Below are 15,657 nucleotides of genomic sequence, written 5' to 3' on the forward strand. Positions count from 1 at the left end.
GGCAAGGGAAAAAAAGACATTGACTTCCAACTCTCTTTGGCATAGTAGAAGTTAATAACATTACAACCTCAGTTTTTAATTTTTATGCAACAGTAAATACTAGCTACTTCCATAACAAACAAATCTATCTAATCAACAAAAACAAAAATAAAAATTCATTTTTTTTCCTATAAAATTCTACACCATCTATAAATACAGTCTATATGCCCTCCATCCACCGAGCCAGAGAAGGAACAAGGCCACCAAAGCTGCATTATTGCTGCAGTAGGAAACACAGCAGCAGTTAAGTCCCTCTATGCTACAGGAAAGATCCAAAGAGAATAATCATTCGCTCATCTACTCTTTTGAAAGTGCAACACCTTTTTATAAAATGGGCATAAATAAAGAAGCAGCCCTTATCTGTTCTGGAGGAGTTACTGTACCATTTCCCCTCCCTCAGCCCAATTGCCATCATAGTGAAAGTAAAGATTTCACCCCTGGAAAAAAGCAGCAGAGCTGCTACTGATCTCCACCCAACAAGAAGTGCTAAAAATAATCAGGCACAGATCAATCCTGTAAAGAAAGAGAAGGCTGGACAGAAGAGGTCAGGTCCACCCAGAAACTCTTCCCAGAGAACCCTTCTGTGGGCCCTGCTGCCAACCACCCATTAGCAAGAAAGGAGATGCTTGCTGTCCCATCCTATAGCTGCCTTTGAGTAGCATTGGAGCTGATAGCAAGCCTCAAAATCTTACCACGCTTCTTTCTCTTCTGGACTGCTCTGCCTGCTCCTTGCTGCCTGCAGTGCGGTATTCTCCCAGAATCTAACAACAGTTCTGTCAAAGCCCCCTCTTGCCTAGCCATGGTCTTCTTCCCACTCCTGCTCACTCACCAAAACCCACTCACCCGAGCCTGCGTAAGAGGAGGGGCTGTTGCCCAGACAGCTCAGCTTAGTGAGCTGGAGTAGGGAAGGGCTCCTTCACTGCACGACTTGCTCCCACACAGAAGAAGACACCTTGCCAATCACTTTAAAGCAGGCTCTAAGGACATGGAAGGGACATGCAGGAGGAGCATGCCCGGCTGTTCTAGCTGCAGAGGCTGCACAAGACTATTTATTTTTATCAGCCACATGGAAAGCAGAAAGTGCTTGACAGGCCCTTGCACCTGCTAGCTCTCCCCCAACCGCTCTCTGGTTGCCAACTAAGACAGAGAGGCTGAAAAGCAAGGCAACTGATCATTCAGGTTCCACTGAGAGAGCCTGCTAAGAACTTTGCCCATTGAACACAGAACAAGTGACATTTTTAGTACTTAACAGAGTTTGTTTTATACACAGAAATGCCTTCTCACAGGTAAGCCAACATACTCAATGGGGTACTGTGGTGAGAAAGTGCAGAAGAATGCAGCTTTGGGATACGTTCAGTGCCTGAGTGACTGTGATTGCAGATTGAAATCATGTACCTGCTCCTTCCGTTAAATGAATTAATAATAGCGTTTTCACGTTCTACTATTGTTCACGACTGAATAGCACCACGGAAGTCAGAAAGTGAGGAAAATGTTCAAGCAGAGGCACGTTTTCTTCTTCTGTGATGTTCACGCTACTATGCACTGATGTTTCAATGGAAAAATTTCTATACAAGGCTACTTGCGTTTATAATTTAAAGGGACCAGTTTTTATTTCTGCTGGTTAAAAAACCTTTTTGCAAATGCAATCTATTTTATACATTGAATAAGGCTTCCTACTAGAAAGTATGCATTAAATTGAAGCCATTCTTATTATAGTTCTAATAAGTGAAATATATATTACAGCTGTTTGGTGAGAGTTACAGTATTATTGTTACTGTTATTGTGCATCTACAGGTATGGGCATGCTTACATGCCCAGCACAATGTCAAAATGAGCATCTGCACTTGGTAGATTGCTTAGTCTAAAACAGCAAGGCAAAATGGATGCTGCTAGGATAGGCAAACACACACACACACACCTGGATCCAGCACCCTTACTGGAAATGTGAAACACTAGGATTTTGAGGGCACTGTAGGAGAGACAATGGTCACAAAAAATAAAAACACATCTGGTAGCAGCTTTTCCAGATAACAAGTGTTATTAAAATGCATTAGATCATCAGATGCTGCTCACAAACATTTATGCCACTCAAGAAAAGCTCTAAGTTGGAAAAGGTGCTGCTACCAGACTCCTTCTAGGTTCTTGAGGTAATGGTTGAAAACAAAACAGACACAATATCTCCTTCTTAAGTCACCCAATGGCAAAAAAGCAAAAATAGTGGCACCAGCAATCCATAGCAAGAAACAAATTAAAAACCTTGTCTGATGCAGCTTTGGCATTGAAGCAAACATGATTTCAATCCTGCTGAGAGGACCAGTAAGACAGGTTCAAAGAGGGGCCAATTCTTATCAGTTCCCTTCAGCACTAAAAATTTGGAAGTAACTAACCCTGACCTAAAGATTCCTTTTAGCTATGGTGTCATACTTTGTCTTTTCGAACTCCATTCTCTTTTTAAAGCCATCAAACCAAGTGCGTAACACATTTTATGGCATGGTAGAATATACTTTTAATTATATAAAGGGTGAAGAAATACTCATTCTTTTGACCCATCATAAACCTACTGCCCCTTCATCAAGACTTGAGAAATAAGCACTCACCCTAAGGGACCTCTCCCAAATTATCTAGTGCAGCCACATATCTTCAACCAGTCTTGATTTTATGGTCGCCTGATGTGCATCCGGTAACAAATAGCTTTTCAAGCCACAAATGGACCCAGAATATGTGCAGCTGTGCTAATCCATCTAAGTAGAAAAGTGGGAAAGGGTACTCTGGCAGTTCTGAGCACCAGAAACACCAAGATAGGCCTTTTTTTTTATCAATTTCTGATGGGGATACGTATACAAATGTTCAGGTTGTAGTTGGCATTTAATTATTTCAACCTTCTCTATTGGCCATGGTTTAACAAACAGGGCAGGTTTAAAAATATTTGCAGGACAAAAATGTTATTGTTCAGCTTTCATCAATATAATCTGTAAGCTCCCTATGAAAGCATTTGGTTAAACACTTTGAAAACTTGGAACTTTGTCCCATATGCTATTTTTTACTTTTGTTCTTTTTACCATTTGGGTTGTTTCCTTCAACCTTTCTCTCCCAACTTTCAAACTTTAGAATAACCAAGGGGATTTAAATCACCTTATTAACTGTTACATAGGCTACATCCACCACATTTTACTGCAGGGTCCGTGTCAAAATACACACTATCCAGTACACGTCAAATCCGAATCAAGTGTGCTTAACAGGTCATTCCTTGTTAGGCTTTCAAAAGTCATTTGTGGGGTAGATTTATCCAGGCCTAGCTCAACGGTACTGCCCACACTGGCAAAGAACCATTTCCACACAGGCCATTTGGGGAGAAGAGCCTTTTGTTTTATTTTTCGAATTTAGAAACCGCCCATCTCCCTCACAGTGGGATGACTCCAAAGGTTGCAGAAGTACATTGGTCTGTAAAGGATGTTTATGCACTCCTTAATTAGGCCCAACAGGATTTGAGCATGCTGCATCCCCTGGGAACCTGAGCTGAATGTTATTTTTAAAAAAAAATACATGAGAGTAGCAGCAGCAGCATGAAGCCAGATCCTTGAGCAGAGGTATAAGGTACTAGAAAGATTGCCATGTTAGGTACCCATGTATTCTCTCAGACAGCTTTTTAACTTACCTTGTAAAATAACAGCAAAGGCAGTGAGAGATAATTTTTTTAATGCTGCAAACAGAAGCTGCAGTTGTACCTGGCAGCTTGAATCACCAAATTGTCTCTGGACCACATGAGACTCGAAATGTGTTGAATCCCCTCAATAAGTAACACCAAAAAACAAGAGAGGAGGAAGGTGAGGAGGAAAATCAAGTATAAAACCTAGTATGATTTGATTGCTTATTGTATCCTATGACTATCATTAAGTGTTGTACCTTATGATTCTTGCCAAATGTATCTTTTCTTTTATGTATACTGAGAGTATTTGCACCAAGACAAGTTCCTTGTATGTCCAACCACACTTGGCCAATAAAGAATTCTATTCTATTCTATTCTATTCTGTTCTGTTCTGTTCTATTCTATTCTATTCTATTCTATCAGTCTGCTGAAGCCCACAACTCCTGGAAAGAGTCTGAATCGTAAGGAAAAAGCCATATAATTCTTGTTCAGAGTTTCAAAGGGAGGGAAAGGTTTTCCCCCCACCCTATCCTCCAGAAACTGGAGTCAATTATCACAAACTATCCTTGAAGATGACAGGAAGCAGAAAATGTGAACCAGTGAGCACATTATAAGAGCTGCAACAAAACTTTACAGGAGAGCAGGGAAGTAAAAAGATCTCAGGAAGGAAAGCGAATCTATGCGTCCCAGGATAATGTTGCAGGATGGCCCAGAATGTTTAGAGAGAAGTTCCTGGGGATGAGGACTTTTTTTGGACTCCAGCATGAGTCCAAAAGCTTGAAAAACTAAACCTCTGCTCCAGGTGACCGACCCAGATGGGATCCTGGTTTCCTTTCCCTTCTCCATCCAAATTCCACCTCCTGCCAATTGCTGTTCCTGTTGGAGGATACAGCTACCTCATGACACGTGGTCCTTCTATATGCAAACGAAATGAGTGGGCATCTACTCCATATTTCTGCAATTAGAACGATCAGATTAGATATGAGGTGCTCTTGAAAAGGACTCCATTTTGAGAATCCAGAATCAACCGCCAATTGTTTTCAAATTCAGAAGTAAATTTATTTTCAGATGTGAAACTCTGTAGGATAAGGATGTCTCTCAGAGGAAGCCAGGAACCATGGCTCCTTCAGCTCCACTCAGAAGCAAAACAGCATGGGGACAAGACCATGGGGAGCGAGGGCCCTGCAAGAAACAGACGTGGCCGCTCTAGGGAAGGCAAGATATAGACGTCACATGGCAAAATAATAAATTTGTGAAACTTCTTCTCATAGAACATGAAGGTTGCTTGTGACAAGCATGGACAAGTGCTAGCAGCTAGATAAAAGTAAAGGAGTAGGAGCAGAACCAACTGACTTCACATAATTCATCCATAAGATGCAGTGCATGTACAGTTTTTATCTGTACAGCTGAGCCATTAAGAAGCCCATCTTGGTTCATCCCCTTTTCATCCCAGCCTAGGCTGAGGATCACAAAATCATCCGGAGGAAGAGCAGCAATAACTCTGAGGAATGAGAACAAGCGTAGATTGACTTGTCCTGCAAGAGCACGGTGACTCACAACTCAATAAAAGAAAGCCCACTCAAATGTCTGGCTTACCAGTGAAGAGTAGAAAAACTGTCTGCTGATAGACAAAAGGCAGCCATTCATCCTGACGCAGAGAACAGGTAAAACAAAGCGGAAGTGACTCGTCTACAGCATATCATGTGCTGTGAAAAGCCACTGCCTGTATTTTAAAAGGTGACCCATTATTGCAGCTCTGTCTTTCTTTCCCCTCCTGCTTTCGTGAGTCAGAGATGAATATCTGCCACTGAGCAGAATACAGAGAACTCCCATACGACAGTGCTGAAGAGCCAGCCACATCAGTTCAGAGGAAGTCACATACCCTCTTCTGCAGGCAATGCACTCTGCTAATAAGAATTAAGAAAATCCTGTCAGTGGAGGTCCTAGCTCAATCCTCCCATGGGCAGTCTTGTCGAGCTAAGGGGCATCGTTACCTCCAACTTGCTGAGTATGAGACCTGCCCAAGGCAAAAGCAATATGACAGGGAGGTAGCGCCACACAAGTCTCTGGGATGGGTAGAGACACAACCATCTTGTTATTGCTCCTGATATATACTGTATGTGTAATACATTTACCGCTACAACCAATTAAAAATGTTGACTCTATCCTGAGAAACCAATTTGATTAACTGCAATTATCTGTGATCCACTACTAAGACAAACATCACAAAGGCTGTATGTCCCCTTCTGGTACAAAAAAGCATACCTTTGCAATGTGGTTCCCTCTCGCCAAGTAAGACAGTGCCCCTCCAAATTAGTAGAGTACCCCCCCCCCGCAAGGAATAAAAAGCAGGCAAAATGTTCTGGAGATATAGCAAGAAAAAAGAGAGCCTGGCAGAGACAAAGGGTAGCAAGTTGGGCATATTGTGGCAAGCTACTTTTTTTGTCAAATTAATAAAATGTGCATTCTGATCACACACAAATTCTGTCCTGCTACATGTTCATACTCAATATTGCAACACGGGTACAAAAGGAATGGGGTTTGTGTTGCAACACACATTTCATTGTTTGCCTCTATGTGGATGTCCATGGCAGAAAGTCAAGTTACTCCAGGATTTGGTATCCAGCATGATACACACCATATTTTCAGGAAGTCTGGGAGTGGTGAAGACAAGATACATACATACACATACTTTTTCATAGCCAAATTGCCCCTAGAAGCATCTGCTCTCAAGTACTGAAGAATAACAATGGCAATTGTAACTATAAAATTTCTGAGGAAAACTTACAGCACAGGGATTTTGTTCATTGTTATATTGTTTTAATGATTTTTTTTAAATTCACTGGTGTATATAATTCTACCCAGAATTGCTTAAGATGGGAGTCAAATAAATAAATACATACATACATACAATAAAGTCTTTCCAAATCTTGTGTGGACGATGCTTGAGAATGTATAAGCCTCTCTTTGTCCCCCTTTATTTATTTTCATCATATAACTGGTTTCATGTAGGAAAAAGGAGTTTTCCTACTGCAGCTTCCAAAAAGGAACATCCGGCACTCCAAGTAACAATGTGGGTCATGGCATTTCTGAAGCAAACAAGCTTTCTAATGTCATGCTCAAGGATTCCAACGTATTCACCAAGCAAACTTTATATAACCTCATTTGATTAATAACATTTACACATCTTCTATTTACCGTTGTTCCTGCATTGTTCATGCATTAGAGTATCCAGCCAGACCGAAAACCTGAGATTTGAATTAATTAATTCCAAAATCAAATCAGGTACTTCACCAAACATAGTTTTAAAGTACAGACAACATAATTTTCTTCTGTGCCCACCTGTGTGATGTATGTAATGTTCTTGTCTCCTTTTTAAATAATGTTCTGGATAAACATTTCTTAGTTTGTTATTCTCTCATAAGAAAGTGCTAACCTATTATGATCAAGAAATTATATTAGAATTGCAGGATAAACAATTTAAATGGAAATTAAATGACTAAGAAACTAGCTAGCAAGTCATACCCAGATGTTAACTTATCTGGTTAAGATCTTGCCCTAAAATTGGTGCAAATCAAGTTTCTGTATGTTCATTTCCCTTCAAGCAATGTGACCATAAGATTAATCTTAATCATCAGACTGAATTTGTTGCAAGCAGATGTTTACATCAGATTTTTATATTTTGTTAGAGATGATGCCAAACTGTACTCTGTCCTCAGCACATTTTTTTATTTGAAAGAATAAATGGCCTCTCCATGACATTATTAAATGTGGAAATTTAAAGGCCTCATTAGGACTGATGTCATAACTACAAACATCCTTTGATCCCTGAGTCAATTTCCTTGCTCTGTACTACTCAACTTCAGTTCCAATAGAAGAAAACAGCTGTAGTGCACGGTTGAGTTATGGACTTCTTGGTGCTTTCTGAACTTGGTTGTTTGTTTACAAACATATCATTACCCAACTAGGGAACATCATCTCTTTTGCAACTTCAGCCCAGGATGCCTCCAGAATCCTTTCTCAAGACCCACTGCTCTGGATGGGAAGAAGTCAGAGCCAGAGCAGGACAAACAACTTCCAAGTGGAGAGGTCAGGAGGGCTGTCACAGCCTGTCTGCTCACTGCCTACTTGGGGCTGAGAAACACTCTGTAAAGATTTGTGAAAATACTCTATCCCCTCCCCCCAACACACACACACACACACTTTTCAAATGAGATCTATTTTGAGTGAACTTCACAGTAAAAATAACCAAGCATCCAATGCCTGTAAGGGCCAAAGGCACAGATTGTTCACGACACTGGAGAATTCTGCATGTTCTCCCATGGAAAGGCAGACCTCCCTGGGGGCTTCAATCATTGCAAGCCACTGGAGGAAGAGAGAATAGCAGTTTTCGCCCTCCCAAGTTTGCAAGGCAGGACTGAAACATAGCAATTTGCCAAGTTTCTAAATGCAAACATTCCTTTTGTATATCTCTCCCCACCCCTTCCCCCGCTTTCTCATGACAATCAAATTTGGTTCCCTCTGAAACATGAAGAAATTTAGAGATTATCTAACCAAGAGGCAGCCTCACCCCAGAATCTAATCCTGCTTTCCTTGAAGGGGTGGGGATAAAAAGCCCCTCTCCCAAATCTTCACCACCAGAGTTATTCTAGACAAGCCACATCATTTATCCTCTCAAATGTTTTTAGAAGTCTAATTGAAAGGAAAAAAGACTCCTGTGAGGATGTTTCCAGCTGACCCAACATGTGAGGGGTTATTGAGTACCTTCCCCCTCACTAAAAGCCTCAGCTCACAAAAGGTCATCCCCCTCTCCCCTTATTGTCCAAACCTTTCAAAAGCACTCAATTGGCTTTGAGGTTTCTAGTGATAAACTACCCTCATTCCAAACTAGAAAGGAAAGAAGCTCAAGATAGGTAGGCAGAAATGACAGACCTTTCCTGGTCACATCAGGCGTGGCAAAACAGCCAGCAGGCAGCAAATTTGGGGGTTTCCACCAGGAACAGGAATAGGTCTATGTGTAGGCTGTTGGTATTAAGAAAGTCACAAATAGCATACATAAAGCAAGAAATGTTATTTCACTCTGTGCATGGAGCAAGGCCAGGTCATTCTAGATGGAGCATAATCCAGCCAAAGCAAAATTCAGATATGTTAGACTGATCCATTTCCCCCACACACACAACTGCCTTCCGTTCTGGAACATCTCTACCAGAGCAACATGCTCTGGATCCAAATAGTCATGATCTAGAAGTATGCACAGAAGAAGCATATGTGCTGTAATCTGTGTACAGACCAACCTATACTTCCTGATTCTTGCATGGATCCATATCAGGGGTGGGATTCAAATTTTTTAACAACTGGTTCTGTGGGCGTGACTTGGTGGTCATGTTATTGGCTGAGCGTGGCCAACTCAATATCACTCACATCGAGGCATGCATCTCCTTGCCTGGTCTTTCATGACTGTGGGGATGCTGCAACAGTCTTAGTGTGAAAAATGGTCATAAGTCACGTTTTTCAGTGCCATTTTAACTTTGAATGGTCACTCCACACAAGCAAAGTACCAGCAAAGGAGGGAGAAAAAACTCCAGAGAAGTTCCAGAGACAGGAAGTCTTGTCCTGCCAAGAATGTAATAAGTCTTAATGGAGAGACAGTTTCTGTAAGCAACACCAGAATGTTTCCTTCTTGCCTTCCTTACAGGTTTAGGCCAGTAATTTCTTCTAACAACCGGTTCTCCGAACTGCTTAGAATGTTAACAACCGGTTCTAGCGAATAGATGCGAACTGGTAGAATCCCAACCCTGATCCATATGTAACACTCATTATGCTATTTTGTTTCAGAGTATGTATTATATAGACTGCAGAAAGAGAACAAAGTAACCCAGAGAAATAAACCCATGAGATAAGAAAAAAGGAAATGTAGCTAAATCTAGCTGACACCGATATCATTCACTATTTTCACTATTATTTTTTCATACATTTTAGTCCTTGAAAGCCATTCTTGTTTCCACCACATCTATACATCACTTCCTATACTCTTTGTTCTTTAAATTTGGAACTTCTTTCTTTCTCAGAATCTCACCCACTTCATCTAACTACAGCTTTTTTCAGTCTTCCACTTTATTATGACACTCTTTGTATGTTTTACAATATGATCCTCATTCATTCTCTTTAATGGTCAAACCGTCTCAGTGTATATTTTTTTGTATTCAATCCACATACATTCAGGGATGGGATTCTACCTGGTCGGGCCGGTTCTATAGAACCGGTTGTTATGATTCTGCGCAGTTCTGAGAACCGACAAATCGTGCCACTGGCTGGCCCCTCCCCTCCCCTCTCACTCACTCCTTACCTGGCATGCATGCCATCCAACTTGCCTGCCTTGTGTCTTCGCCTAGTTTTTGGTAAGTTGCTATTTTTCCTTTTTTTCCACCATTAACTAGAAAGCAGGAAATAGTTGGATTTCTTGCTTTCTAGCTAATATAAAAGCAGAGCTGAACCTTAGAACTGAAGCTTCTATTTTCAGTGCAGGCAAATAGATTGCAGAATGGTAGATCTCTGAGTGAATCTGTGATTCCGGGAAGCAACTCAATCTGCCTGCCTGCTTTGCCTGACTTTGAGTAAAAGTTGCTCTTTGTTTTTAAATAAAAAATTCAATATTTACATATATGGTGTGTGTTAGTTAATTTTGTGAATTTGCTTGCAAGCAAATTTTATGTGACAGACTCAGGCAATAGATTGCAGAAAAATAGATCTCTGAGTGAATCTGTGATTCTGCCAGCAACTCAATCTGCCTGCCTGCTCTGCCTGATTTTGGGTAAAAGTTGCTCTTTCTTATAAAAAAAAAATCAATATTTACATAAATATTATAAGATTTACATATAAGCCACGCCTACCCATTCATGTGACTACCAAGCCATGCCCAGTCAGCAAGTCACACCCACCCAGTCACGTGACCATTAAGCCATACCCACAAATTAGGCCACACTCACAGAACCGATTGTTAAGAAATTTCAATCCCACCCCTGCATACATTCAGAATCCATATATTCATGACTTTACCTGGTCTTGTTTCACCAAACAACATTATTTAATGTTTGTGTTTTTCCTGAAATTCAGTTTTAACTTCCAAATAACCAAGTAGGCAGAAGCACATTCTAATATATATAGTCATTTTTATTTCTTTTGACAAATTTCATTCCTAACCACATATTACCTTATTTCCCTAAATTTGCACATGTGAGCGATACATACAAATCCATCTACTTTTTCCTCATCTATCTATAACTTGCAATCATTTCCTTGTCAAACACAGCTACATTGGTCTTTGATATATTAATTTTAAAGCCATTATTCTCACTGCATCCTACAATCTATCCAATATTTTCTGTGAATTAGGTTTACTGGTTGTCAGTCAACAGAGTGACACTATTTGCATACATATGTACATCCTTTCACTTTCCCAAACAACACATCCCTAGAGTAACCAAAATATTCCTTATACAATTATCCATAAATGGGTAATTCAGCTAGAGGTGCTTTTCTAACTTTCCAAAGCAATTTTTAAACTTTTCATCAAATGATTGTTTTGCTTCTTTTAATGTTGACTGTTACTTGCTCTTGTAGTAATTATCTTTCTCTCATCCTCATTTTTGCAATAGTCTCTTACATTCATTTTTTCCTCATCCACAGTCTCTTTTACTTCATCTTTCCATTCAGCATGCTTTTTCACATTTTCTATTAGTGTAACTCCACAGATTTATGAGGCTTGCTGTAATATAACTCTTTTCATTCTGTTACAGGCAGTTTCCCCATCTATTTCCATTCATTTTATTTGAAAATTAATATCTCTTCTATTATTTTTTGATACAGGACTCATACTTTTTCCCTAAAGTCTCACTTTCACTTTTTTCTTTTCCTCCATGCCAATTGCCTCACAATATCTGCTGCTTAACACTATCAAAATGTCCTCTATTCAAAACTCCTCATCATTCTTGTATCCTTCAGTAATTCTCTCAGTCATTCATCCTACACAATCTAATACATCATGCTTTTAGATTTATGTTCATTCCTTTGCCATGTGTGTACATGAATAGATTTATGCTTACACTATAAGCATATATTCACCAGTCACCATTCTCAGGTTGATGAATAGTCAAATCATTTTTCTGTACTGTCTCATCTCATTCCCACCCACCCATTCATATTACCTAACAGAATAGTATCTTCTCCTGAACTGCTTTCATTCAGAAACTCATCTCTAACGCTTCCATTATCACCATTCACTGGAGTGTAACAGGTATAACAAATCTATGAATTCCTGCTTTCAAATAAACAGCTTAATCACACCAATTCACATTTTATGATTTATGTTAACCCAGTCATAATTCAACCCAATTTCACTTCTCTACATGAGTCATCCACTCCAGTCCACAAGATGATTACATTCATTCAGATTTTATTATTTATTTATATATTATTTTCTTCCCATTCTCTTAGTTTCACTGACATAATTTGTTTTCCTTTTGTTTCATTCATTCTTTCATAGGGTTTAACATTACTGTTCTTACATTCAAAGTTGCAATTTTCTGTATGCTATGATCATCATTTGAGGGACCCCGTTGACCAAAGCCATGATATGTATTAGGCCATTTAGCTTTGGTCAATTGAGGTCTTCATATAATGCTGTTTAGGTTACAAAGGCCTTAGTCTTACCTGTGCAACATACAACACCCTCTGTTAATAGTAAAGAGAGTACCAGTTAGTTTTGATACATTTTAGCCAGTGTGAGTAATCAGGCCCAGTGTTACTCCAAATATATGCTCATGGTATTTCTCTGCAAAATAACATATCTAATCCAAAGACTACCTTGCAAGCCAACATTCAATTGTCTGCATCCCGTCAACTTGGGGGTATTGCAGTAGAATATCATATTTGCAGGAAAGTTTGTTAAATATATAAAAATGGACACTTGAGCATCTGATGCGTTCAACTGATGGGAATGCTAGAAAACGAGCATGCCGCAGTAGCTTCGCCCTGAGCCCTCCAGCTGCTCCTGGTGGGACAGATTCCCCAAGCCCCGCTCTTCACCATGGGGAGATACTCTGGAGTTTGCCAGATCATAAGCAGCAAAACAAACATAATGCGGGTGGGGGGGAGAGGGAATTGGGTCTCCCTCTCTGGAGCTAATCACAACTGAGCTGAAAGGGAGATGGTTGCACCACCAGAGATCAAGCAAAGGGGGTCTTAGAAGAAGCAACAGTTCAGGGTCTCCTCCTCCTCACAGCTGGGCTTCAGCCATATTTTTCCCAAAGTTGACAAACTCTGAACGACCCTCCCACTTGATGAAGAAGAAGAAGAAGAAGAAGAAGAAGAAGAAGAAGAAGAAGAAGAAGAAGAAGAAGAAGAAGAAGAAGAAGAAGAAGAAGAACACACATCCTGCACCAGGTCCTATACATATTCCCTCCCTTTTTACCCTTCTCTTCCTCTCTTCTCTACACCTGGCCCCCGTTCAATGGGTCAGCTAGTGCAGGGAAGACAAACGGAACTGAAGCCCCCCCCCTCCCCTCACTCAGCCCTGGGAGGAGACAACCGCGGAGGGAGGAGGAGCCAGGAGCCTGGCATCGTGCCAGTCTGAAGCCGCGAAGCACGCAAGGAAAGGAGGGGGACTGGCAGTGGCAGACATGGAAAATCGGCGGGAGGGGCCGCTGCGCTGGGAGAGGGGGGGAGCACACACCCTGGAGGCCCCTGCCTCACGTATCTGCTCTGCTAGGGAAAAATTGAGTCCGGCAGAAAGACACCCCCCCGCCACACACACACCACCCTCGGCTTGCCCTTCACCGGCAACACGGCAAAGCTTTCAAGGACACAGCTGCGCCCTCCCCGCCGCCCCCGCACAGAACAGTGACAGCCAGCGCCTCCCCCCGCCTCCGAACCTGCACCAAGCAACGAAGCCTCCCGCACTGGACGGGCCGCTCAAAGGGGGCTGGGGGGGGCTGGAGGGGGGGTGAATGCAAAGTGCCTGCAAAACAAACGCCTGCTCTCTGTGAATCATTCCTTCCCCCACCCCCCATTTTACAAGCGGGGAGGTGGGGGACCAGAGACTTAAGCCAGCGAAGGGTAGCAAGGAGAGGCTGGATCGTCGCACTAGCTTCCGCCCTCCACCCCCTCGTGCCCGGTCCCAGCTCTACAGGTGTGTGCGCGGCAAGGCGAGAAGCGGGGCGATGCCCCCAACGCCCAGCCGTGCCCCGCAGCCTCCGAAGTGTCCTTCCCGCGAGCCCCACAGAATCGCTCCTTCAGCTTCTTCAGCTTCTCTACCTACTATATATATATAGTAGGTAGATTATACATATATATAGTAGGTAGGGATATAATATATTTATATATAATCTACCTACTATATATATATAGTATATATATCTACTATAGTAGGTAGATTTTATATTTATATATATTATATCCCGATCGCGCAACGCCTCCCTTCGCGCAGGGATTAACGGGGGGGGATGACACGGGGCCCCCTTCGGTCATGCCAGGCTGCCATTTTTGCCGCTTCGCCCTCCTCTCCTTTCGCGAGAGAGCGCAAAAAGCATTCCGCTTTGCAGGAGAATTTCCTACAGGGGAGGGGGGGGGAATGGAAAACCCCGGCAGCTTCCCTCACCCCAATCTTTGCGCGTGTCTCTTTTGTGCTTGCAAAACACACACACACACACAAAAACCCGATGCATCTTTGCAAACTAAATAAATAATAAACGCTGTAGAGCACGCTCGGGTGAAACACGTCTGCAAGAAAATGAATAATAATAATAAAAGCTCCCCCACCCCATGCGCACGTATATTTACCGACAGACACACACACACGCATGCATGCATGCATACACAAACACACACACACACAAGCAAACGTTGCAAAGCCTGCCTGCACAAACGCGCTTGGGGGCAGCGCAGTCGCCCACTCTCCCCCCCACACACACGCCAAGCCGCTTTCCTCTCCCCCTCCTGAAGGTACGTGAAGTTTAAGTTCGCCGAAATCCAGGGGTGGGGGAGCATTTAAGCCTGGGCCAAACCTTGCGGGGAGGGGACACCCCCTGTCATCTCTCTCTCTCTTTCTCTCTCTCTCCCTTTCCCTCATCGGGTGCCAAGAGTGAGTCCCTCAAACTTGAAGGGCGGTGGGGGGGGGGCAGATAAGAGCTGAAGCCGTGCCAGCAGCCGCCTCCTCCTCCCCAGTTCAGAAAGGCGAAATTTCTGTGCATGGAAGGAAATGCAACAAGCGCCCGGTAGGGCAGGATTGCTGCTGCAATTTTGGCATGCCTGTAAAAACACACACACACACACACACAGAGACACAAGCGGGGAATGGGGGGAAGAGAGAGAAACATCCGCCAGCCTCTCTGCACCAGCCTCTCATGTCAAAGCAGATTACCCTCCCCGGGGCGGAAATACGGGAGGGCAGGATGACCCTCGGTGCAAAATGTCATCGGCCCCCCCGGCCTGTTCGGGGTTTTACCTTGAACCCCGGTGTTCCTCCTGCAGCTGCTGCTTCCTTCCCGGGAGGGGAAGAATCCTCCTCCTCCTCCCTCTTTCCGCGCTCCCTGCCTTGCCCAGCCTGTGGAGGAGGCCTCGCCCGCCGTCTCCACTGCAGCAAGAATCGGATCCGACCGGCTCGGATCGGACGCACTCGGCCCGCAGGGCCACTGGAGAACGAGAGAGGGAGCTCGGGAGTACCCGCTGCGAGACAGGCAGACAGGCCGGCCGAGTTGGCCGGCCCGGTCCTAGCGCTAGCAAGGCTCTCTCTGGCGTTCCCCAGCTGCCAAAGAAATGCGCCCAGGCCCTGAGAGAAAGCCCCGGTTCCTACGAGGCAGCCTCTTTCATGGCTCCGAGAGTCGCCACCGGTTGCTGCCTAGTGGATCTTAAGGGCTGCCTGGGCTGTGTTCAGATAAACGAGTCCTTACCGACTGCAAGCGAGGACTGTCATCCCA

At 43.0% G+C, this 15,657-nt stretch overlaps 1 protein-coding gene across 1 annotated transcript in view; it reads right to left on the bottom strand.

The window, feature by feature from the left end:
- Positions 1-15,365, bottom strand: part of DNMT3A (DNA methyltransferase 3 alpha) — a 131,608-nt gene extending 116,243 nt beyond the window's left edge. The window contains exon 1 of the mRNA XM_026671559.2: positions 15,186-15,365. The gene's annotated coding sequence lies outside the window, so the exon portion shown is untranslated. The remainder of the gene's footprint in view (positions 1-15,185) is intronic.
- Positions 15,366-15,657: the final 292 nt, after the last annotated feature.

The sequence above is a fragment of the Notechis scutatus genome, chromosome 1 (assembly GCF_049901735.1).
Source record: "Notechis scutatus isolate UNSWTSFEM ecotype Mainland chromosome 1, rNotScu1.2, whole genome shotgun sequence".
Taxonomy (NCBI): domain Eukaryota; kingdom Metazoa; phylum Chordata; class Lepidosauria; order Squamata; family Elapidae; genus Notechis; species Notechis scutatus.